Here is a 25,602-nt window from a genome sequence, read left to right as displayed (position 1 = left end):
GAAAGGGGGTGAAAGGAGAGGGAGTGAAGAAAAAAGAGGCACAGGAAGCTGAGAATGATGTGCCAGTGCCCTTAGCTTCCAGCAGGAGAAGGAGACACGCTGGCCGACTGGGACCATCCGAGCAGGGAGATGGTGGTGCTGATGCTGTCCCAACTGCTCTTACTCTTTTGTTTGTTTGTGTGTTTTTGTTTTTCAAGACAGGGTTTCTCTGTGTAGCCTTGGCTGTCCTGGACTCTCTTTGTAGACCTGGCTGGCCTGGAACTCACAGTGATCCTCCTGCCTCTGCCTCCCAAGTGCTGGGAGGTGTGTACCACCACCCCCCCCCCGGCCAACTGCTCTTACTCTGAGAGGCGGGGACACAAGGACTGGATCCAGGTCTTGCACCCCATTCCAAACTGAGACAGGATGCGTGAGGACAACTGGGGGACTTGAGAGTCAAAGGAGTTCCCCTTACTTCACCAGCTGAGAATCATGCCTCCTAGCATCATGAACACTTCCTGTGACGTGTGTCAACACAGAGAGAATGTCCTTAGGAGGGCTAGAATAACACGCCAGGAGTGCAGACACTCGCCTTTAATCTCAGCATTCTCAGAAAGCAGAGGCAGGGAGATCTCTGTGAGTTTCAGGGCAGCCCAATCAGCTAGTGAATTCTGGGCCAGGTCCAGTCATTTCGTGAGTCTGTCTGGACAAAACAAAACAAGGGTAAAAACAAATAAATAAACAATCCAGGCTTGAATCCTGAGCAAGCGTGCCATGGAATATGGCCTCAACTCTCCTCCAGACATCGTCTGGGCATCTCACAGCCAGGGCTGTTTTGTTTACAGTCAAGATAGTCTAACGTCCTTCATGACGTTTTACCTAATCAATGACAATAGTATCAGGTACACCCCAGGAAACACCCTGCGATCAAAGCGGTCCTCTGAAGATAACTTTAGAACTCACCAGAACAAAAAATACGGCTATCGAAAAAGACAATGAAGCCGGGGGTGGTGGCGCACGCCTTTAATCCCAGCACTCGGCGGGAGGCAGAAGCAGGCGGATCGCTGTGAGTTAGAGGCCAGCCTGGTCTACAAAGCGAGTCCAGGACAGCCAAGGCTACACAGAGAAACCCTGTCTCAAAAGACCAAAAAAAAAAAAAAAAAAAAAAAAAAAAAAAAAAAAAAAAAGAAAGAAAGAAAGAAAGAAAGAAAGAAAAGAAAAAGACAATGAGGAGCCCACACCCAATTTTTCTGGCGGCCCTAGCACTCCCTCATCACCGCTGTCTCTTAGCCCCTGTGTTCTAAACCTATATTTAAAAATATATTGTTAAGTCAGGTTATGGTCGGAGGTGGCAGTGGTGCACGCCTTTAATCACAGCACTTGAGGGGCAGGAGGACCTTTGTGAGTTTGAGGTCAACCTGGTGCATAGAGCTAGTTGCAGGACAGCCAAAGCTACACAAAGAAACCCTGTCTCTCTACACACACACACACACCCCTACAGTTCTGCTTCATACTGGCTTATCCTGAAGTAACAATTAAAATAATATTATTATTTTATTATTTAACAAAGAAGTCAAAGTCTCCCAAAGTGGAAGTTCCTAAAGGAAAAGGTAGCTTCAAGGCTGCTGCTGGGAATTCTGGGAGTGTCTCCTGTTTCACCAGCTTTGACACAAGACAGTAAAGACCACCTGGGACTCTATATTTTTCTTACATTCCTGGAAAAGCAGCTTGCTATTGGTCCTTTTACAAGATGTAGTAATGTAGTAGGTCCTACCTCTGGGCATTATTGATAGAGAGGAGAGGGGGAAAAATCTAAAAAGTGAAAAAGGACAAACATTTAAAGTCAAAAATTGAGTCCTTGGGAACCTCCGCCAGCAAGATGGAACTGCAAATCCCGGCGAGCCCCGCGCGGTTACGGCGGGAACTACGTTTCCCAGCGGGCACCATGTTAGGGCTACGGGGGCGGTACGCAGGGGTGGGTGCTGCCCTCTGCCGGGCGCAGCGGGAAGTGGGCGCGGAGTGACAGCCGGAGCCCTAGTGCCGGGCGCGGGGCTAGGTGACAGCGGAGGCGGTAGCTGCGGGCGGGACGCAGAGAACGGCGACGGCGCCGACGGCGGCGGGAAGGGCGGACGGGGCGGGCCTGGCTGGTGGCGCGTAGCCCGAGGAGCCCGACAACGGGCGGCGGGCGAAGCTCGGGGGCCGGGCACCCGAACTTGGGACAACTTGCCGGAACCGCAGGGCGCCGGCGGCGGACAGATTGACCTTCAGAGAGAGGTGAGCGGGACTAGGGGCACGGGGTGCACGGGGGACCGGGGGACGCCAGCGCCTCACTTCTCATCCTGTGGGTGCCTGAGACAGGTGGGGGGTTGGGGGTACAGACTGGAGCCGGACGGGGTGCACTGCACTGCCACCCACCCGCAGCCGGTGCAGCCCTGGGTACCCGGCGCGTGGCCCGAGCCGTACAGCTCGCCAGCCGGGGAGCCCCTCGGGCCCCTCCCTTCGGGCCGGGTCGGGGGCCGCCTCCCCGCGACCTTATGTAACCGGGGCGGGAGTGGCCGGGGCGGGCACGGGCCTTCCTGGCCCGGGGAAGCTGAGCGGAGCTGGGGCGGGAGGTGCAGGAGTGAACTTGCAAGAAGTTTTGAGGGGCGCCCGGGCCCTGAGCTAGCTCCCCCTCCCCCCGTTACGGCGGGGGCGGGTAGCTCGGGGGAGGGAGTCTGAAGCCGGGGGAGGTGTACAGGCACCAAGGCCGGCGGGGCCTGGCCCAGCCTGGATGGTCGCGGGGAGTGGGAGGGCCGGAGAACCGCCACGCCCCGTGGGCTGGGCTGCTTGTGACCGGGGGTGGTTTGGACGCCCCATCCCTCCCTCCTTCGTTTGCCTCTCTCTCTCTCCTGGGTCTCTCTGTTAGAAGATACCTTTGGTTTCAGTCCCTGGATGTCCCTGGCAAAGTTCTCCTCTACCACTGTCTCGCCACCCTAGGGAACCCCAGCTCAGGGTCGCACCCTCTGTGCACCTTGCTTTCAGCTTCCTTGAGCTTGCAGTCGTCTGCCCTCCTCCCTGAGCTACCCTCTGGATCCTCAATTCCGGGAAACACGCTCCCCTCTCCCTGCACCGTCCAACCTCAGGCTAGCCCGTCACGCCAGGTCACTGTCTTTTTCTCCCCACCCCCAACTCCGGACCCCCATCGCCTCTTCCGCTCAGCGTCTCCTGGAAGGGAGCCGGCAGATGCCACCTGGGTCCCCGCCCTTCGGCCCCCGCCGTGCTGTGGGTTCTGACTTCACGCACTGCTGCCCGGAGCTGCTCCGGGCTGCGCGAGCAGGTTCGCGCTGCGGCCGCCCGGCGCGCCCCAGCCCCGCGCCCAGGGGAAGAAGGGAGGGCGGCAGCCCGGGTTGGGCTAGTCTGGTCTGCGCCAGCGCTACCCCGGCCCCCGCCCTCCATCCTGCGCCTGGCCCTCACCCCGGCGCCCTTCCTCAACCTGCTGCGTAGGCCCGCGCTTGCCTTGCAGGGGGGCCATTCAGTGTGACAGTGGCGGGACTAAACTTGAGCGCCCTGATCACCGGGAAAGTGTGGGTTCCAATTTATCGGACCCAGAGTGAGAGGCTGCTTGATGCAGAAAGGAAGAGGAGCCTCTAGGAGGTGGCCTGAGGGCCCTACAGCCACACTGTCCCGGATTCCACTGGTCCACACCAGACAACTCCGGCTGTTAGGGGGTGCGGTGGGGGCGGATCTCCAGTTTCCTCTAAGGCGGCCAGGTGCGGATGCTAGCAGATCCGAACGCGGAGGCCTAGCTCGGTGGCTGGCCGGGGAGCCAGTCGCCATTCTCCAGGCTCTGCCCTCGGGCAGCGCCCAGTCCAGAGAGAGTGACCCAGCCAAAGTTACCGGCCAGCCTGGAGAGGCAGGAGAGGGGAAGGGTTAGCTGCCTCTGGAACTTTTTACTGTGCCTCAGTTTCTCTCGGCTCATTTGAGTCTCTTCTTCTTTCGGCTTGCCTACTAGTTAGTTACAGGAGAGACGCTAAGCAGAGCGTGTGATGAAGGGCGGGTCTGTTTGGGGGGGGGCGTTCTCTGTGAGAGGGGCGGACATTGCTCGCACCTTACAAGGGGGTTGTAAAGCCGAATGTTCACGTAGGAGGTGGAGCTAGATGAAGACCCAAATCTCTTGGTCCCATGCCCCATGTGATGAGGCAGGGGACATCTGAGGTGAGCATTGAATCCATAGAGAACCAAATGTGCATTTTAGAGCTGATGGGCTGGTGACTCAGAGGTGGGCAGGGAGCAGGCCCTGGGAAGGAAAGAGTCCATTCAAGCACCGCTGGGGGTGTCCGTGCCCGCCCATCCCATCACCAGTGAACCCCCCCACCCCACCCCATTTCCTGGATGCTGGGAAGTAGGTGGGAGGGACGGACCCACTGCCTTGCCTGGCTGCCCTTTTGAGGGTCTGGCTTCTGGCCCTGATCCCTCCTGGGCTCTGTTTATGGCCGTAATTGCATCGTTAGCCAGGGTTTATAGTTACTTAGCACCTGCCCCCACAGGGAGTGGCCCAGCCACCCTTCCCCCTGGCTTCTGCCTCTTCCTTTTCAAAGTCAAGTTGGTTTTTTTTGCAGGCAGCAGGGGTTTCCCCAACCACAGCTGGCGTGAAAGGCAGGTTGAGCCTTTGTCCTGGGGATGGAGGGCAGGGGACACTTGGGGCCCAGCTTGGGGCTGCCATAGAGATGACAGTGGATATTGAGTTGGCCTCCTCTAGTGGAGGGTGGGGGTGGAGGGGGGAAGTTCAGCTCCTCAGAGCTTCCAGAAGTATCCCTGTCACTTGAGGGAATAGAAACGAAATCACCTGTTAGCTGCTGCGGTGAGGATGAAGGGCAGAGAAGGGCCGGGTACCCGGTGAGTGCGTGGTGGCGTGTGTGAAATGGACGTGGGGTTATGGAATCACGTCGTCTTCGTGGACGAAGGTCTCTCAGAGAGTAGTGAGGACACAGCCCTGTATTAATTAGAATAATCACGTGCGGTGTCAGAATAGGACCATAACGAGACCTGCAGTGCCAGCGCTGCATGTGTCTCTTTGCATCAAGGTAGGGATTACTGATTCAGAGAAGTTGAATAAATTGTTGGGAACCACACAGCCTTGGAAGTAGAGGGCTGGGGATCTAATCCACGCCCAGCTGATTCCAAGAGCATGTGTTTGTATGAGGCAGCAGTGTGCATGGAGAGCATCGGCCTCGGAGTCCAGGTGAGGGTGTCACAGAGGAGGGAGCTGGAGTTACAGAGCCACATAGGGTGCTGGGAACTGAGCTCCTGCCCTGTGGGCAAGAGCTCTTAGCCACTGAGGCATCTCTCTCAGAAGTTCTCCTTTAGGGGGTGGGGGTGGGGTGGGAGGTTTGGGGGGATGGGGGAGTGGGGGGTAGGGCTGAGACTGGAAAGAGTACTCAGCAGTCAGCCTCTGTTCTTCTATGGAGGGACCGGAAGTTCAATTCCCAGCATCCACATAGCAGCTCACAACTGTCAGTCAGACTCCAGCCCTATGGGATCTGACTCCTACTCTGGCCTCTTTGGGGGAACTGTACACACGAACACTGACACACATAAAATTAAAAATCTAAGCCGGGCGTGGTGACGCATGCCTGTAATCCCAGCAGTCCAGAAGCAGAGGCAGGTTAATTGCTGTGAGTTCGAGGCCACCCTGGTCTACAAAGCGAGTCCAGGATAGCCAGGGCTACACAGAGAAACCCTGTCTCGAGGAAGGAAAAAAAAAAAAAAAAGGAATACAAAAAGTTTTTCGAAGTGAGGGTATGGTAGTTTGGCGACTTTCTCTGTGCTCCCCAGGGTTTTCTGCCTTGGGACTACACTTGTCCCCTGGCCTCTTTTCTGACCTGCTGAGCCAGGTACCCGAAGGACCTCTGACCTCTGGGAGATCCTGTCCTGTGAGGAGATAGGTTTAGACAGAGCTTTGTAAGGCCTCTTTGGAAAGCTCATTGGACCCAGGCGGACAGCCTTCTGGGCCTGTTGCTTTGGCCATGGACAGCATGCACTTGAAGCCACATGACGCCCTCAGTAAGGACTTGTGTCATCAGATGTGGAGGAAAAGGCAGTGGCACCTTTGCTTGAGAAATGTCACAAGGTCACAAGACCAGGAGCCCAGAGACCCCACACCATCTCCAGTTACCTGTGTGGCTCTGCTGAGCATCCTTTTGCCTGAACGCTAATCAATCATTGATGGGGTTCCCTCCAGTGAAGACCTCTACAGAGCGCTGCCCCAGGCACCGGGGCAGCAGGCTTCAGAACAGGAGGGTGTGGGTGGTAGAAGACCTGGGGATTGCGGGAGTCCCTGGAACCAGGACTGGCTTCTGTGCCCTGGTTAGTCAGGTTATAACCCCAGCCGCCGTGTATTCAGCATTGTACTGAGTGTGACCTGGTCTGGATGAAATGTTGGCACCATGGGCTTGGAGTCCCAAGCCTTGCCACTTAACCACTATAGGATCCTGGGCAAGCAGTTTAGCGACCCACTGTGCCTCTGTTTCCCTGACTAAGACCTGTACACTCTACTAGCCCTACCTAAGAGCGAGAGAGGGCCAAGCATGCTGGTAGCCAGAACACACAGAGCACGTAGAATAACAAACACATACTCAACTCTTGTAGCTCTTTGATTTTTTTCATTTCACAAGAAACAGAGGCCTCAGATGCTGTAGGGGAGGGGAAAAAACAACCATGGGAGGCTGGGGGTACTCGTGTCACACGGCTGGTACAACAAGCACTTGCCTGGCACGCAGGAGGCACTGGGTTTGATCACTGGATCCATACACACTGAGCATGGAGGGCACACCTGCAATCTTAGCACTGGAGAAGTGGAGGCAGGAGAATCAGAAATTACTGCTGTAATAGTGAATTTGAGGTCAGCTTGAGAAACATGGGAGCCTGTCTTTAAAAAAAAGAAAAAAATTGGTAAGTGGGGTTGGCAAGGTGGTTAGAGCACTTGCTGCTCTTCCAGAGGACCATTACCAGCACCCGTGTGGAGCAGCTCACAGCAGCCTGTAACTGCAGCCCCAGGGGTCCTGACACCCTCTTTTAATCTCTGTGGACACAGACCCACACGCAAAGATATATCTGTGCACATAGATTAAAAAAAAAAAAAACTTAAAAAGCTGAGAGTTCCAGTAGGCCACCCTATCTCTCTAGTACCCCTAAATATAACACCTTCTAGCCATGGGAGACGGGGAGGAAGGATTGTAGGAGCCAGAACAGAGGCTGGAGACATCAGGAGAACACTGCCCACAGAATCAACTAAGCAGGGTTCATAGGGCCTTGCAGAGACTGAAATAAAAATCAGGGAGCCTGTATGGGTCTGAGCTACTTCTTCTGCACATATCTTATGGTTGTGTAGCTTGGTGTTCTTGTGAGACTCCTAACAGTGGGAGCAGGGGGCTGTCTCTGACTCTTTTGCCTGCTTTTGGGACCCTTTTCCTCCTAATGGGTTGCCTTGTCCAGCCTTGTCCTGATGGTTTGTGCCTGGCCTTACTGTAGCTTGTTTTATGTCCCTGGGAGGCCAGCTCTTTTCTGAAAGGGAAATGGATTTAGGGGAGGGGAGAGGCCTGGGAGGAGTGGAGGGAGGGGAAACTGTGTTTGAGATGCAGTGTATGAGAGAAAAATACAACTAGAAGAAGAAGCGACCTTCCAGGCTGGAGAAGTGGCCTGGCCATTAAGAGCAAGCGCTGGCTGGCAGCTCTCCAGCACACCCAGTTCTAATTCCCAGCACACACAACTCCAGTTCCAGGGATCTGTCGCCCTCTTCTGGCCTCTGCACGCACGTGGTGCACAGACACACATGCAGGCAGAACACTCACATAAAATAAATATAAAATAAAAATATATATTCAAGGGCTTTTTTTCCAGGCTCTGACCACGGTCGTACCCCACCCCTAGCTAACTCTTAACTCCTCCCTCACTCCCAGCTTATTTTCCGGGGCTGGGGGTGGGGGCGGGGGGGAGCTTGCCAGTGTCTGCAGTGTCTCTACCCCCTTGAATTTCCCTGTGGAGCATCTGCCTTGCCACCCCCTCCTAGGCACGGCTCTTCCCTTCCCTTTCTTGCCTGCCTCCCTCTTCCACTCTGCATCAGAGACACTGGTCCTCTTGGCTGCTGTGATGTTGCTGAGGGCAGAGATAAAATCCCAGCGATAGAGAAATACCCGCGACCTATCGCACCCACAGGAAGTGCTTTGCTGCGGAGTGTGCTGTCAGTGGGTAACATCTGAGGTCAGCCCAGAGAGGCACATGCAGCAGGCAGGATCGTCATTGCTTCTTTTCCTCCTGGTGCTGGGTATCACACCTCGAGCCTTGTACACACAGGACAAGTGCATGCTGGGCCCCTGAGCTCCACGTCAACCGTGGTCCAGGTCTTAAGCTCAAGGGTAAATAGAAGAGAAATGGCCCTAGCCAGTGTCATGCAATGCCCAGTTTTGCTGGGGGCCATTCCACCTTGCCAGCAGCTACGCCTACAGTGGCCGTCAAAAAGCAGGCTTTGATGCTCTGGAGAACAATCCAGAACTCCAGCAGACTCCCTGCGTGCAGAGCTGTGGTCCCTACCCTCTGGTTCCTGCCCTCCTTCTCCAAGAGCTTCTGCTGCCTGCCTTGCTCTTTCCCTCCAATCAGTGGTTTTTTGTTTTTGTTATCCACTAAAGTCATAGCTTTCCAGGAGGCCATTGGGCCTTTCCTTGTCACTGGACGACTATTCTAGACTATTCTAGCCACCTAGGAGCGCTTGGTGGCAAAATATCCTTGCCTTTTGGTCTCTGGGGGTGGAACCTAGTCGGGAGCGTGAAAACAATGCCCAGGTGGTCCCCACGCCCTTTCTCCAGGCCGTAGAGTTGAGGGGCAGCAGCTACTGCAGCGAACAGGCCTGAGAAAGCCCCCAGGGGGAGTTCCAGCTCTGTTTTACATCTCATGCTTACATAGGGCCACGTTTCTGAGGTCTAGAGTTTTACTTTTTTAAAAACAAGGATTAAAAAAAAAAGTTCCTACGTGTGCACAGGTATGTTTGTGTGTGCAGAGACCAGAGGGCAGCCGTGGGTGTCATACTCAGGAGCACTGTCCACCTTCTTTCAGATAGAGCCTTTTCATTGGTCTGGAGCTCACCATTCAGGGGAGCTTAGCTGGCCAGCAGACCTCTGATCCTCCAGTCTGTCTCTCTAGGTCTGGGATTATAAGCATGCACCGTCACACCTCACGTTTTTACACGGGCTCTAGAGATTAAACATAGGTCCTTGTGTAATTGTGTCTATATGGGTGTATGTGCTCATGAGTGCAGTTACCCACTGAGGCCAGAAGAGGGCATCAGAGCTCCTGGAGCTAGAGTTACAGGAAGTTTGTGAACCATTTGTGATGAGTGCTGAGAACCAATCTCAGGTTGTCTGGAAAAGCAACAGGCACTCTTGATCACAGAGCCTTCTCTCCAGCCCTATTTTATTTGCTCGTTTATTTTTCTTTAAAAAAAAAAAAAACAAAAAAGTTATTTCATTTTTATGTGTATAGGTGTTTTGCCTGACATGCCTCTGCAATGATACGCACACAATACCTGTGGAGTCCAGAAGAGGGTGTTGGTTACCCTGGAACTGGATTTACAGATGGCTGTGAGCTGCCATGTGGATGCTGGGAACTGAACCCAATTCCTCTGCAAAAGAGCAGCCAGTGCTCTTAAGCATGGAACCATCTCTCTAGCCCTATTTTATTTATTTTTGAGACGGGCTGTCACTATGTGTATCTCAGGCTGGGCTCAAAGTTTTGGTGTACCCGCCGCTGCCTCCTGCGTTCCGGGATCACAGGTGGACACCGCTACACACCACTGCTACACACTGGGTGAGAATGTGAATTTCTGGCAGGTTTTCCGATGGAGCCGATGTTGTTGGTCCCTAGAACACACTTTTGACTTGTGAGCCAGTACCCAGTGGTGACATGTGTATGAACACGTGGGCTTGTGTGACTGGTGCCGTCTTCCAAGGCAGGAATCCAAGGCAGGGCCTACTCTGCATTGTGTGTCATCCTTTCTGCCCCAGACTCCCATGTATTGATCTGTTTTGAGTTACTGCAACAGAACACCAGAGAATCAGTAACTCTATAAAGAAACAGGGTTTGGTTTTAGCTCACAGTTCGTGTTGAAGGCAAGAGACCACACCTACTGTGACCCTTCTGGTCTTGTGTTGAAAGGAGGATGAAGGCAGAGTGTATGTGTTGTGATGCGTGTATGGTGCATGTGCTTTTTAGTATGGATGTGGTACATGTGCATGTGTGAGTAGGCCAGATTTCAGCATCCTGTGCCTTTCCTTTACCACTCAACACACTTAGTTTTTGCTTATTTTATTTTTCAAGACAGAGTTTGTCTGTGTAACAGTCCTGGCTGTTCTTGAACTTGCTCTGTAGACCAGGCTGCCCTTGAACTCACAAAGATCCTGCTGCCACTGCCTCCTGGATGTTGGGATTAAAGGTGTGCAAACACCACCACCACATAGCTTATTTATTTTTGAGGCAGTCTCTCCTTGAGCCTGAAACTTATTAATTCTCCCAGGCTGGATGGCATCAGGGATCTGCGCTGAGGTTATAGGCACATGGTGCTGTGCCTGGCTTTTTTATGTGGGTTCTGAATACATAAATTATAGTCTTTAGGCTCTGGCCTTAAAAAGTACTCAACCCCCCAGATCTCCACTCTGTTGATTTTACCTAATTCTGATCACTTCCCAAAGTCTCTACCTCTGAGCACCAGGGTCGGATTGTATTTCTAGAGTCTTAATCCCCTTTGTGAGTAATGGGGATTAAATTTCAAGCCTTAGGGGACACTCTAGCCACACCCAAGCTTGAGCATCCCAGGAAACCCAGCTCTGTCTGGCCATCGGATTCTTGGTTCCACTCTGGGACAAGTGCTTAAGGCAGACAGGGATGAGAGACGGCTCTGAGCACAGCGCCCCCGGAGCTTGTGGCTGAAGCTGCTGCGAATGTCATCTGTGTCCTTGAACCTTGTTGGGATGAAGCTGTTAAACACCTGTCACCACAGGGCCACAGGGTTTGGTCACTGAATCATATTCACTTTTTGAATCATTATTGTGATGATGGGGGAAGGACACGTGCCAGGGCATGCGTGCGGAGGTCAGAAGACAACATTTGTTTTGCTTTGTCTTGTTTTAGACAGGGTCTCTCTGTGTAGCCTTGGATGTCCTAGAACTCACTGTGCAGACCAGACTGGCCTCAGACTCACAGAGATCCACCTGCCTCTGCCTCCTGGGTGTTGGGAGTGAAAGCATGCGCCACCACGCCCGGCAGAGGACAGCTTTGTGGAGTCAGTTCTCTCTACCTTTATGTGGAATGCCCGGTCGAGGCAGGGATTTAGTCAGTGTGGGTCCGTTCCTCCTGCCCGGTAAAGCTTTTTGGGATGAGTGAGTGAGCACAAATTGAATCCCATCATTTGCCCAGAGATGAGGGCCTAAAACATGGCTTCTCCATGATCCCCACTCTGTACCTACCTCACCACCAGGACCTCAAACACAGCTCAGCAAAGACCTCGGTCCTGTTCTTCCTCTCTGATCCCTCTTTGCAGGGACCCAGCCCTACCTCTTCTGGCTTGGGGTGCACCACCTGCTTCTCCCCATAGAAAATTTGCCAGCACTCCCACCCTACCCCACCCCACTTTCACTAGTGGATCATGGCTTCTGCTTGTTTGGCAGGGGAAGTCACAGCCTGTCCTCCGGTTTGTTTATTATCAGCTTGGGGACAGCACCTGTTCAGCCCCCTGTTGTCCCTGAGGGAAGTAGTGTGGCCAGGAGATGACACACTATACTGTCCACCCCCACTGTCACTCATCCGCTCCCAGCCTAGCCAGGTGTGCTCAGCTGTCCCAGCAGGGCAGTGCTGGCTGGCTCTACCCTGGACTGATTGGAGCCTTAGCAGCTGGCTGGCACCGTCTCTGTGTTATTGAGAGCAGGATGGAGGCTGGGGCTTAGAGATGGCCCTCAGCACCAGGAAGGGCACCAGATGTTCACTTGCACCCAAGTCTGTACTGTCCCAGTAGGTGGTCAGGAATGGAAACTTGTGAGAATCTCAGCAGAGGACGGGACGGCAGACAGAGAGCAGATAGATGGATGGGACCTCTTGACCCCCCGGTGGCCGAGAAAGGCCTATTCTGCCACACCCTCGCTTGTTGTGCTAGGACTCACGGCTGCAGGCCCAGGAGGCTTTCTTCCTGGACAGAGTCCTTCTTGGCATTCTGGAGGAGAGGGGAGGCCCCTGGGCCATTCACCTGCTGTGAGGGGCTGTGAGATGTGTGCACGTGGAGGCTTAAGTGCTCCTCCCTCCCTCCTCCGTGTCACCTCTTCTCCCCCGCCCCCCCACCTCTGCTCGCCTCCTACCGCTCTCCCTTTCTCCACTCCAACAGAACGGGGAACAGTCCCGGTGTCTATCTTTAATGCATACCCTGCCCCCCCTTCCCTCTCTCAATCCTATTCTGTCCATCAACTTTATTTCTTTTTGTCTTCCTCCTTCCCTCATGCTCAGAGGATGACCCAGAGGGAGCCTCCAGGTCATGCCGTTGGGTACTCAGGGTAGAGTGAGGCACGTGTACAGGCACCTGCCTGACGCAGTCACGCTGTCCTTATCCAGGAAGAGGCATCCTGGTCAGGGTGAGAGAGAGGCTGCCATAGCCAGCTCTGGTTTCACTGAGGGGCAGCCTGCGACTTGGGCCATGTTGGACACACTGGAGCCGGCAGGAGCGGGAATGGGGGGTCTCCCTCCCCTCCATAGAGAGAGGGCCCCAAGCATTATCACATACTTTAAAATTATGACTAATTATAGGTTATCATCCAAGATTTTTGTTTAGCCTAATTATAGTGTTTTTCAAAGCCAGGTGTGGGAAGAAAATATTAGAAATTCTATCACTACTTACCTATATCTTGTCCTTTCCTGCTCTGTTTTATTGTGAAATACTGCACAGTTGCCAAAGACAGCATAAATATACGAGTATAAAAGTGACTGGGTCAGCAGGATGGCTCAGGTAATAAAGGAATTTGCTGTTAAGCTCAATGACCCAAATTTGATCCCCAAACCCACACGGTGGGAGGAGAGAACGGACTTCTGCAAGTTGTCCTCTGACCTCCTCAGGAGAATCCATGCATGATCCTGTGCATTAAGTAACAAAGAAAGACGGAGCGTGAAAGGCTGGGCTCACGGGTTATGAACACGGGCTGCTCTTGCAGAGGACTGCTTGGGTTCCCAGCACTGACATTGGGCAGCTTACAACTACTGTAACTCCAGCTCCTGGGGGTCTGGCATCTTCTTCTGGCCTCCAAGGGTACCTGTACACATGTGCACATATAAACATGAACACACACACACACACACACACACACACACACACACAAAATAATAAAGTAAATATTTTAAATAAAAGGGACTCCCCAGATAATAAGCAGCGGATGGAGAAACAGACTGCAACTCAAACTCTAAGATTAGCTCTCCTGAGAGTTAGCATGATGGCTCACACCTTTGATCCCAGCACTTAGGAGACAGAGGGGGTGGGTCACTGTGAGTTCAAAGCCAGCCTTGAATGGTTTTATATAGGGAGAAAATTAAAGCAAGTAAGCAACAACAAAAACCAACCTATATCCCTTTCGGAATTAGCCACTACCTTGGCTTCATTTTTATTTTATTTGTTTGTTTGTTTTTGTTTTGTTTTCTGAGACAGGGTTACTCTGTGTAGACCTGGCTTTTCTGGAACTCAGAGATCCACCTGCCTCTGCCTCCCGAGGGCTGAAACTAAAGCTGTGCCCAGCTTATGTTTCCTTCCTTCCTTCCTTCCTTCCTTCTTTCCTTCCTTCCTTCCTTCCTTCCTTCTTTCCTTCCTTCCTTCCTTCCTTCTTTCCTTCCTTCCTTCCTTCCTTCCTTCTTTCCTTCCTTCCTTCCTTCCTTCCTTCTTTCCTTCCTTCCTTCCTTCCTTCCTTCTTTCCTTCCTTCCTTCCTTCCTTCCTTCCTTCTTTCCTTCCTTCCTTCCTTCCTTCCTTCTTTCCTTCCTTCCTTCCTTCCTTCCTTCTTTCCTTCCTTCCTTCCTTCCTTCTTTCCTTCCTTCCTTCCTTCTTTCCTTCCTTTGCTGGGAATTGAACCTAAGTCCTCTGGAAGAGCAGCCAGTGCTCTTAACCACTGAGCCATCTCTCCAGCCCAATTTATTCATTTTTAATTGTGTGTCTGTATTGGGGCACATGCATGTGAGTGCCGTTGCCACAGCAGGCCAGAAAAGGGCATCAGATCCCTTAGAGCTGATTGACTGAGCTAGGTTGATTGGGAGCCACCCACTGTGGATGCTGGGAGCTGAACGCAGGTCCTCTGCAGGAGCAGTGTCAGCTCTCAGCCCTTGAGCCATGGCTCCAGCCCTTACCTTGGTTCTGTGATGAGTGGCTCCTTGCTTCTCTTTGTTGTCTCACTCAGGTGACACTTCCTGGCCTTGGTGCTCATCAGCTCCTTGGTTCTCTTGGGGTTTAGATTTGCCTGACCCAGTTCAATACCGATGAATGCCGCTGAGCATGTTCATGCCCGTGTGGTACTTTTCCCACCTCATGGTGGGTCTGAGTGGTTCCCTGTGTGTAGCTGGAGCATGCTGCTTTTGGGTGCTGTATAGTACCCACCTCGCTCCCCTTACACCTTTGGGCAGCTCTGCCTTTTTGGGTACCAGTATCAGCACTCTAAATATCCCTGTGTGTGTTCCTCAGGGTGTTGGCATACAGGTGTCTTTACAGTGCATACAACCAGAGTGGGGTCTCCTGGGCTTGGTGCGGTACGGGCTCGCTTGGTATTCTAAATGGTTGTAAAAACTTGATCCTCCCTGGGGGCTTCCTGGAGTTCCTGTTGCTCTGGAACCTGGCCAGCACTTGGTCGTGGTGTTTGACTAATGTTTGGCATCCTGGTCAGTGTCTTGTCCCCGGTGTAGTTAACGTTCTTGTCCTCAACCTTTAAAAATGATGTGTGCCGTGTGTGCAGCACCTGCAGAGGCCTGCAGAAGGCGTGGGGTCCCCTAGAACTGGGATCCCCACTTGTAGATGATTGCGTCACCCTGGGGGTGCTGGGAACCAAAGCTGGGAGGCTCTGCAAGAACAGCAAGTGCTTTTAACCCCTGAGCCACCTCCCAGCCTCTCATTTTAGAAATAAGTCCATTTTTTTGCATATATTTGCTACATACATATGGTAAATAGTTGGTGTATACAGTGGTCCCTCTATCCTGTACCTAAGAATTCAGCCAAGTTCATCAGATTTAAAGTGTTTGAAAAGGAGGCTTACTGTTTCAGTGGGTTTGCTCCTCTTTCAGGCGATTTGAATTCGGTTCCCAGCACCACACTGGGTGGCTCATAAATTCCCTGTAACTCCAGCTCCAGGGGACCCAGCATCCTGGGCTCTGTGAGCTCTCCACTTCTGTGTATATATACACTTGCCTGTAACTCCAGCTCCAGGGAATCAAGCGCCTGCTTCTGAACTCATGGGCTCTGCACTTTTGTGCATGTACACACTCACAGGCACACACAGACACATAAAAAACAAAAACCTATGCCGAATAAGTACATGGTTTTTCTTGCCACTATTCCCTAAGCAATAGAATCATGTTAGGTTCTAGAATGTCCTAGAAATGACTTAAAGAATTCAGGAGGGTGTGCAGGGATTAGATGAGACACTGAACATTTCTGGGGTTTAGCATATGCAGGGATCCCCAAGAATACTGAGGAATGGGACTATTTGTCAGCAGTTTCTGAGGGCAAGGAATGTATATTAGGATTGATCAATTTCTTTCCTTTTTTTCCTTCTCCTTTTCTTTTCTTTTCTTTCTTTCTTTTTTTTTTTTTTTCAAAACAAGGTTTCTCTGTAGCCTTGGATGTTCTGGACTAACTTTGTAGACCAGGCTGGCCTCGAACTCACAGTGATCTGCCTGCCTCTGCCTCCTGAGTGCTGGGATTAAAGGCGTGCGCCACCACGCCCAGCTTCCTTTCTTTTCAATGATGGAAGGAGTCTCTGAGAAAAGTGGGGGAAGACAACTGTAGTATTGGAAAGCTGCCAGTAAGTCCTGCTTGAGTAGGAAGGGGACATTTGGTTTTGGGAGGAGACCCCCAAGTGGTGCGTACCCTCTTCCAGAGGGTGCGTAGCCAACCACGCCTCTGGCCCCCTGCCTAGCCCATTGAAATTGGGAGGCCCCTGACTTTCAGCAGTTCCTTGGCCAGTAGTTCTTAGGTGGGACCAGTTTTCTGGACAGGGGGACATTTGTCAGTGTTTGATGACATTGGCTAGTAACACTGCAAAGCATCCTAAAAAGGACAGGTTGTTCCACATCAGAAGATGGCCTGTCCCAAGTCTGGTCTCAGAGAAGTGACTTAATGTGCTTTGTGCCTCAGTTTCTCCCTGCAAAAAAAAAAAAAAAAAAAAAAGGGAGTGGTAGGGTTGCTTCCTCTGTCCTTCATGGGGCTCTCATCAGAATGGGGGCATAGGTATCGGGAAAGCGGTTCTGTAAGAGACCCTGTGGCTGCTGTGTCTCCCAGGCCAGCTGGACTTGCAGCACTCTCCCTCCCTCCCTCACTGTGTCCCTGTCCACTGTGCTAGAGGCATCAGCTGATGAACCTGGTGCCATGGGTCCTCCTGTGGGGAACCGCCCTGTGTGGGGCACCGCCCCGAGGGCCCCTGGCTTTTGATGAAGACTGCAGAAACGAGGGGTTCTGTGGGAGCCTTGGGGCCCAGGCAGAACCGCTTCTGACTTTGTCCTCTGCTGGAGTCCAAGGTTGTAGGAGAGATAGAGGAGCTTATGTGAGTTTCTTATCTGAGGCCCTGTGGCAGGTCCGGGGCAGCGCTGGGGGCTCTGCACGTCCATCCAGGCCCGTGCTCAACCCCTCACATTCCTTCCTGTGTGCTAGCCCAGCGCAAGTCAGCCACAGTTGTCCTCTCTGGCCTCTTAGTTCTGGCCTTCCCTCATCTTGCTGGCCTCTCTGCCTTTTCCAGTAGTCATGATAGGCTCTACTGTCCCCACCACACTTCTAAAATATGCTGGAAAGAAAGGGTCCATCTTGAAGTGGAGAAATGGCTGATAACAGCCTAATAGCTGCCTTCCCTTCCAGACAGTGCCTGTTTGCTGGCACAGGGCTCACCATGCCTCCATGGCTGAGCAGGCTGTCACACCTCTTTGGCAGGATGTTAGCGAAGAAGGCCATAGAAAGCACCTGTGTGTAAGAATGCTTTTTCTTGCTGGGCTGAGTGGACCAACGGATCTTGGAGTTGAAGTTGGAGCCAGTCACAAGTTCCAGGACAGCCAGGGCTACATAGAGAAAGCCTATCTCAAAAAAAAAAAAAAAAAAAAAAAAAAAGAGCCAGGCATGGTGGCGCACGCCTTTAATCCCAGCACTCAGGAGGCAGAGGCAGGTGGATCGCTGTGAGTTGGAGGCCAGCCTGGTCTACAAAGCAAGTCCAGGACTACCAAGATAACATAGAGAAACCCCGTCTTGAAAAACAAACCAAAACAAAAACAAAAAACAAAAAAAAAGAAAGAAAGAAAAAGAAAAAGTGCTTTGGCTCCAATCTGTCCCGAGTCCGATGGATGGTGTTTGGGTGTCTCCTATAAGACTGTGCACTGGGTGTCTGGAGGCCAAGGCCATGGGGCTCCCCGTGTGGCTCGCAGGGAAGGTGGAGAAACGTGTTGGCCATTGTCCCTCTGTGTCTCTCTGGGGGCCTTAAGCTAAGACAGGCTCTGACTGGGACTAGAACCCGGGGTTGGAGAGATTGGGGCCAGCCTGCCTGGGTAGGGTGTATAGGCCCTGTGGGGGGAGGGGAGGAGGCTTCTGGTCGCAGCTTCCCTCTGAGCTCTGAGTAATCCTTAGCCACACTGACAGCTCCCAGGGGATTGTGCAACTTCCTCTCACTGAGGTGTAGGGGGCTGGGTGAGAAACAGCACTGGGGAAAATGAGGAAATGGCTGGGGGGGGGGTCGTAGAGCTGAGCACCCCAGAGGGCCTCCTTCCAAAGGTTACCCTCCCCCCCCCCTTTTTAAGGTTTTCTTTTTCTTTCTTTCTTTCTTTTTTTTTTTTTAAGCTTTATTTATTTATTATTAAGCATACAGTATTCTGCCTCCATGTATACCTGCAGGTCAGAAGAGGGCATCAGATCACATTACAGTTGGTTGTGAGCCGCCATGTGGTTGCTGGGAATTGAACTCAGGAACTCTGGAAGAGCAGTCAGTGCTCTTAACCTCTGAGCCATCTCTACAGCCCCAGGTTACCCTCTCTTAGGCCTGTGCAAGCGTGTGACATTTTTAAAGAGGCACATCCCCTCTGGCTACTGAGACTTTTGTCTCACACATGTCTCAGACTGGCCTCTCCCCTTCTGCCTCAACCTTCTCTGCGGGGCTTAGGCAGAAGCGGGGAAACAAGAAGGGTCCAGTTGTGGAAGGGGAGGGGAGTGTTTGTCCAGATCCAATTAGGAGCAGAGGCTGGTGGGAATCATGGGAAATTGGGAGTCAGCCACAGTTGGGCCTGGGTTTCCTCACGCCCTAGAGAGAAGGGTCACGTAGGTCCCATGTGTTCAGTTGAGAACCAATTCCATTTCTGTTGGGTCGGGGCCATGAGTCAGGCTTGAATGGCAGCCCTGCAGCCTTCCAGCTGTGTGACTCTGACAGGTAGCCTGCTCTCAGTCTCCACATCTCTAAAACGGAGCTGACAAGTGTAGTCCCCCATCTCATGTGTTGTTCATCATGGGAATTAAAAGATGCGAAGTGCTCAGAACCAGAGCCTGGCAACCAGTAAGTAGTCCGCACCGTTAGCACCAATGGGGTGTGTCTGTGCCTATGACAGAATACTGCCAAGCAGGATGTTCTGTTACTGTCTTAGGGTTTGAATCAGGCCTTGAGGTGATTATTTTTGATGGTGTGGTATATGTCTGGGTATACGTTCTGGGAGTCCTGGGTTGGTATATGTCTGGGTATACGTTCTGGGAGTCCTGGGTTGGTATATGTCTGGGTGTGCATTCTGGGAGTCCTGGGTTGGTTCTCTCTGAGCCGCTTACTGTGTGACCCAGAGCCTCAGTTTCTTCATACTGGAAATGAGGACCCTAACAGTTCCTACTTATTAGAGAGATGGGGAGGACGAGGTCACCTAGTGTAGAGCAGTGTGGGTAGCGGGTCACCTTCTGGGCTAGGAACTGTAGCTGTAGAGATAGGGAAGGGCTGGTCAGAGAGGGCCGTTTAGAACCGTGGACCAGGCCACTAATCGAACTCAGGAAATCAGCACTGTGGTCCCACGAACAGGTTTTTTGTTTTGCTTGATTTTTTATTTTTGTTTGTTTTTGAGAACTTAAAAAATATTTCTATGTGAATTGGTGGCTTTCCTGCATGCATGTGTGAGGGTGTTGTATCCTCTGGAGCTGGGTTTCCAGACAGTTGAGCTGCCATGGAGATGCTGGGACTTGAACCTAGGTCCTTTGGAAGAACAGTTAGTCTTCTTAACTGCTGAGCCATCATCTCTCTAGCTTCTCTCTCTCTCTCCCTCTCTCTCTCTCTCTCTCTCTCTTTCTTTCTTTCTTTCTTCCTAATATGTAAGCTGGCCAGGATTTTAGATATAAAATCTCAGCACTTAGGAGGCAGAGGCAGGTGGACCTCTGAGTTTGAGGCCAGCCTGGTCTACAGAGGGAGTTTCAGGACAGCCAGAGCTATGCAAAAAAATCCTGCCTCAAAAACAAAAACAAAAACAAAAACAAAAACCCATAAATAAAAAAGAGTATTCATGTCTTTATGTGAATGTATCCCATGTGAGTGCGGGATCTTATAGAGGCCAGAGGAAGAGAGTCAGACTCCGTCGGGGCCAGAGTTCCAGGTACCTGTGAGCCACCTGATGTAGGTGCTAAGAGTCAAACTTAGGTCCTATGGAAGAGCAGGAAGCTCAGAGCTATCTCTCCAGCCTTCCGTAAACATTTTTAAAGCAAAAGAGGAATAATAGAAGAGGAGCTGGCTCAGCGGATAAGAGCACTTGCTGTGTAAACATAATGACCCGAGTTTGAATCCCCAGTATGGAAGTAAAAGGCAGGCATGCGGGGAATGCCTGTAACTCCAGCACTGGGAGTCAAAGTCCGGAGGAGCCCAAGAGCTCCTTGTTAGAGTGAGCCTCAGGCTCAGTGAGATCCGCCTCAGGAGAATGAGACAAAGTAGCGTGTACACACACACACACACACACACACACACACACACAGAGAGAGAGAGAGAGAGAGAGAGAGAGAGAGAGAGAGAGAGAGAGAGAGAGAGAGAGAGAGAGAGATCAGAACGATTTAGTGTGGTGCACAGTGCCAGTGTATCGGGAACTTCTGTTTTGGAAAGTGCTTTGTTTTGTGTGTGTGTCTCTAAGGTCAGATGAAATACATCTTTCTGTGAGTCATGGCTGAAAACTTGGGGCTGTTGCCTTAGAGACTCTCTCTCCTACTTAGAGTTTATGCTACTAAGTGTAAGGCCCAGCACCCCAGCGTGGGGCTGAGGTATCCATGGTAAAACCCAGAGCTATGGCTTGAGGAGAGGAGCTTCAGGGCCCGGTTCTTCACGGGCACACTCAGAAGCTGAGTGATGGCTGTTGGGTGCTGGATGAGGGTGAGGAGAGGAGAGGGTTCCGGGCGTGGTTGGCTGGCTGGTGATCTAGGGGCTAGAAAGGCAGCTCCTTACTGGTGGCAGCTGCAAGGCTGGGCCTGGCAGGAGGGTGGGTGGGTACTATCTGGGGGACACTGGGGAGGGCTGTCTTATTGCTCCAAGATGGTAGGATAGCGTTGAGGATCCAGGGCTGCAGCCCCCCCCCCCCACTTGCTACTGGGGTGAGAGGAGGGATTCAGCCCTTTCCTCCTCTGGCTGTGCCCCTGTGTTCCCTTTTGAATTTTTCTCCTGCCCTCTGCAATCCCAGCTGGCTCCGGGTCTGTGACCTGACCCTCAGCTCTCAGTCCTGTTCCAGTGGCCAAAGCCTTTTATTCCTTACAACCTAGCCCCAGCAAGTGCTCAGAACATTCTGGGCCTCAGTGAGCATCCTAACCCATACGCTGACAGCCTGCTAGTGGCAGTGCCCGTGCCCGTCGCGTGACTCAGCACGGAAGTGTGGGAGCTCTGGGTGGGTTAGTGTTGTGGTCTCTCGGGGCGGGGAGGGCTGAGGAAGGTCATGAGGACATCAGCTGCTTGTCTGGAGAACTCCCTCCCACCCTGTGACCAGGGGCAGTGGGAGGAGCTGTGTGTACGGAGAAGCCTTTGACACGGCAGGCTGGGCATATCTCTGGCGTTGGACGGTGATAGTCTGCTAAGGCCCCAGGGGGTGTGACCAGGTCTGGCAATCCCCTGGCCTCTGGAGCACCCCTTACATTGAGTCCCCTAGAAGCCCCCAGCTTGAGGTTTATGTTGGGGGCGGGCAGTGCCCAAGGTAGCAGCCAATCTGCAGGAAGCTGTGGGCAGCTTTCAGCCTTCTGAGCACCAAGCCAAGAGGCTCAGGGAAGAGCTCCATAGTATAGTGTGGTGTTAAGTAAGTACTTACTCTTTGATTGTGAGAAATAACATGAGCTGAGGACTGCAGAGGACTTTGTTCATATGGACCCTGTGTATGGAAACCACTTTGTCCTCTCTCCTGCCTGGACCTGGTCCTCCAGGGACTGAGTGTCACACAGTTGACCCCTTCCTTGCCCTTTTGGGTGGGGAATCAACGTTCCCAGGTGGGCTAAGAAGAAAGTCTCTGTGACAGAAGAGCTAGCCCACAGGGCTGCTAGAACTTTCCAGTGTTGGCAGCTGACCTTGGTTTGGGTCTGCTTCAAATTCTCCTAGCCCCTGGTGACATCACTGCTGAGTGCTAGGATCGATAAACCCAAATTTCCCGTGGGTGTTCCCAGGATGGTTCTGTCGTGGCTTTGGTGGGTCAAGCAGGTATGGAGGGTGGGAACTGAAAAGTGAAATATGGGTGATGGGACATGAGAGGTGCCAGTCCAAGGAAGCAAAGCCTCAACATGACAGGAGAGATAGTACCCCCTTCCCTAGGGACATGCCACACAGCACAGCCAGTTCGGGGAATTATGATGTCTTATACATTTCAGAATAGCTGTGGTCAATTTTTAAATGTTCTCACCATCACCAATGATTAATATTTGAGGTGTCAGACATGTTAATTAGCGTGGCTTAATTATTCTACATTGTGCGAATATATTATAACACTGTTTGTACCCATAAAATGTTTTTGTTTGTTTGCTTGCTTGTTTTTTGAAACAGGGTTTCTCTGTGTAGCCTTGGCTGTCCTGGACTCACTTTGTAGACCAGGCTGGCCTCAAACTCACAGCAATCCACCTGCCTCTGCCTCCAAGTGCTGGGGTTAAAGGCATGTGTCACCACGCCCGCTGTACCCATAAAATGTATCTATTTATTTTTATTTTATATGTCTATGTGGGTGCGGGCAGTATTTCTGCACATCATATACATGCATGGTGCCCACAGAGGTCAGGAGGGCATCAGAGCCCCTGGAACTCGAGTCAACAGTGGTTGTGAACCATTGTGTAGGGGCTGGGGACCAAACCAGGTCCTCTACAAGAGCAGGAAATGCTCTCAGCTGCTGACCTACCTCTCCAGCAAAAGGTGGTGGCAGTGGGGGTGGCAGCAGCAGCTGTGGAGGCAGCGGCGGCGCATGCCTTTAATCCCAGCACTCAGGAGGCAGAGGCAGGTGGATCGCTGTGAGTTCAAGGCCAGCCTGGTCTACAAAGTGAGTCCAGGACAGTCAAGGCTACACAGAGAAACCCTGTCTCGAAAAACGAAAAATAAATAAATAAATAAATAAATAAATAAATAAATAAAAACTAACAAGGAAAAATATGAAGTCTGGGTGTAGCTCAGTGGTAGAATGCTCATATAGTGTACAAGGTGGGGACTTGTTAAGGCTTCAGTGGGGTAATATTCACTTAAAAATTATTTTTGTGTATGTGTGTAGGAACATGTATGTGGTGTGTGTGTGTGTGTGTGTGTGTGTGTGTGTGTGTGTGTGTGCACGTACCTGCCAGGGCACATGTGCAGAGGCCAGAGGAAGTCACTGAGTGTCTTGTCCTATTAAGGCATAGCTTATTTCCCTGAGTCCAGGTCTTTTACTGAACCTGGGGCTCTACTGGCAGCCAGCAGACCCCAGTGACCTGCTCCCTGCACATGCTGGGGTTACAGATGCACACACATCCACTCACTCCTGGCTTTTTGTATAGTTTTTTTTCCCTTGAGGATTTCGACTCCAAACCTTGTGCTTTCACAGGACTTTCAGCTGCTCCATCATTCCCCCACTCTCCTAGTCCTCCCCCTGCCTCTCTAAATGCCTCGGAGCATTGAAGTCCTGGTGTGTAAAGCCGCTTTTTCTCGAAGGACTTGGAAGTGAGGCCGTGCGTGGTTGCCTGTTTCATCGCTGAGGCTGACCAGGTGCCCTCACTCAGGGACCAGGCTCGGCTGAGACCCTGTCCCTCTTCTTCCTCTCTTCTCGGAGTGGAGCTTGTGCACCGAGAGCTCTGCCCACTTTGCTCCAGCCTCCACCCCCTGCCTCCTGGCAGGAGAATGTCTTGTGTGCCTAGCATGTGGTTCCTGGAGACACTTCAAAGGCCGGGGCACAGCACTCTGCCTTTGTCTGCACTCTGTTGTCCGGGCCTAGGCTCCCCCTCTCTAATAAAGCCTGTCTTGCTGCTGGTGGGGAGTTCCTTCTGGAGCGTGAGTGTGCTGCACAGTCCCCAAATTCCAGCTACAGGGCTGCACAAATGGAACAAGATTGTGGTTTCTGGGGCAACTGGTACATGGAAGGAGCCCCCAGCCATGGGGTGCAGTTGGCTTAGACTTCTCTGGATTCGCCTGCTGTGTGGTATCAGTCCTGGAGTATAGTGCTGCCCCTTTCTGCTCTCTGCCCACTGATGACCACGGGAGAAAGCCAGTCTGGCTGGCCCTGGGAACCCATTCCACAGGTGAGCAGATGAGCCAGCGTGGCCAGGGCTTTCTTCCTCATGCTCTTGCCGAGAAACTGGTGTTAGGACAAGGGAAGATACATGTCTTGGTGCCTCCGTTTACCTCGAATTCGGCCTCTCTGTGCCTCTCAGATGCCTGTTGCCCCTGTCTTTCACGCAGGGCATCTGGAGGGTGACCTGTGCTGAGGGTGTGTGTAGGCACACCTTGCCTGGCTGTGCAGGCGCTGAGCATGGCTCCTCTCTGAAGGCTCTCTGCAGGTGACGTGGGGCTCAGCGAAGGGCTGGAAGGTGGCTGGAGGTGGTGCTTCCCCGGTGGAGTGTCCTCTCCCAGAGGGCTGTTTGCCCACTTATTCTTAGCTGTGACTCATTATGGAGTCTATTTTTAGCTCTTGTCCCAAGTGTTGCCAACTTGTGGTGCAGGGCGACCCCTGTGATGCTTCCGAGGCCTAGAGGAGAGCTGGGGCGATCTTTCATATCATGCACCTGTCATGACTTGCTGCTCCGTGTGTAGCAGGTGTCGTGTTTGTGCTCCTGTGTGCGCTCTCTGGCCATCTCATCCCGCTCCAGTACTGTGGGGGTGGTGTGGGCATCGCCACTAGCTACAAGGCACAGGTCAGAGCATGGGCTTCCTGAGGTAGCCACAGTTGGCCTTCGACCCCCTGCAGACAGAGGTCTCAGAAAAGGGAGGCAGGCCCCATGCCAGGATGGAATGGGGCAGCCAAAGGAGAAGGCATGAACTAATAACGGAGAGGTGGGTGGTACAGGGCTCCCGTGAGGGACTGAGACAGAAGGCTTCTCAGCTCCTGCCATGTGATGTCAGCCCTGTAGCATCGGTTCAGAAGTTCAGAAGAGCTGGCGTGTGCCACGCAAAGTGACAGTGGTGCCCTTGGCACAGCAACCTTGGTGGCCTAAGAGCATAAAGGTGGGCTGGGCTCTGGGCTCACTGCTCACAGCTGGGTCCTGTGCACCACTGTCCATGCAAGGACTGTAATGCCTGGAGCTGAAGCTGTGGACATTGTTGCGGACATGGCTCTGGCAGTGTCCCCTCCCTCTCACTTCGGAGTTGTGGGTAACAAGCTGGCATTTGGAGCCAGGGGCTGTGGCCCTGTCCTCTCTAGACTACACAGTGTGTACATCCATTTCTTCTGGCCAGCTATTAGATGAGGAGCCAGAGAAATCTGAGGTCTTTAAAATAAATCAATATTGATTTATTTCTTATAGTATATATTATTATTCCTTGGAAGATTTCATGCATGTATATGCTGTATCTTGATCATACGCCCCACCCCCATGCTTCCCATATGGCCCAGAGAATGTGGGAGGTGCCCGGGACTATCTGGGATGGGGTAGACCCTCCCTTGTGCCCCTCCCTTGCTCTAGTCTAAGGGGTCCATGTGTTTTTCAGTCAGCCTGGGGCTCTTTAGTGGTCACTGGCCATGTCCCTTGTCCTCTGCGGTTGGTTTTATGCTCTGTCCCTGGTTGATGACTCCAGAGGGTGTTGACAGCATAGACTCAGAGTGTGGGCACAGATGAGTGGCTCTAGGGTGGAGTGTTGAGCCGCGTGTACCCGCTCCTCCACCCTGGGGAACCTTGAAGACAGTAGTCTTCCTGGAACTAGCTCTTACAGGTGGATGACCCTGGGCACAGAGGCCCTTGCTGCAGTGCAGAG

General features: G+C 52.4%; 1 protein-coding gene and 1 long non-coding RNA gene across 2 annotated transcripts in view; one reads left to right on the top strand and one right to left on the bottom strand.

The window, feature by feature from the left end:
* Positions 1 to 558: 558 nt before the first annotated feature.
* Positions 559 to 1,886, bottom strand: LOC311581090. Its single transcript, XR_014773653.1, has 2 exons — positions 1,815 to 1,886; positions 559 to 678 (listed from the first exon to the last, which is right to left on the bottom strand). It is a non-coding gene; the product is annotated as an uncharacterized lncRNA (long non-coding RNA).
* Positions 1,887 to 1,976: 90 nt separating this feature from the next.
* The window catches only part of TFEB (transcription factor EB), a 53,342-nt gene continuing 29,716 nt past the window's right edge, over positions 1,977 to 25,602 (top strand). The window contains exon 1 of the mRNA XM_084753010.1: positions 1,977 to 2,253. The gene's annotated coding sequence lies outside the window, so the exon portion shown is untranslated. The remainder of the gene's footprint in view (positions 2,254 to 25,602) is intronic.

The sequence above is a fragment of the Acomys minous genome (assembly GCF_964271855.1).
Source record: "Acomys minous genome assembly, chromosome: 13".
NCBI classification, from domain to species: domain Eukaryota; kingdom Metazoa; phylum Chordata; class Mammalia; order Rodentia; family Muridae; genus Acomys; species Acomys minous.
Note: the sequence above shows the minus strand (reverse complement) of the source record. Positions and strands in the feature narration are given on the sequence as shown.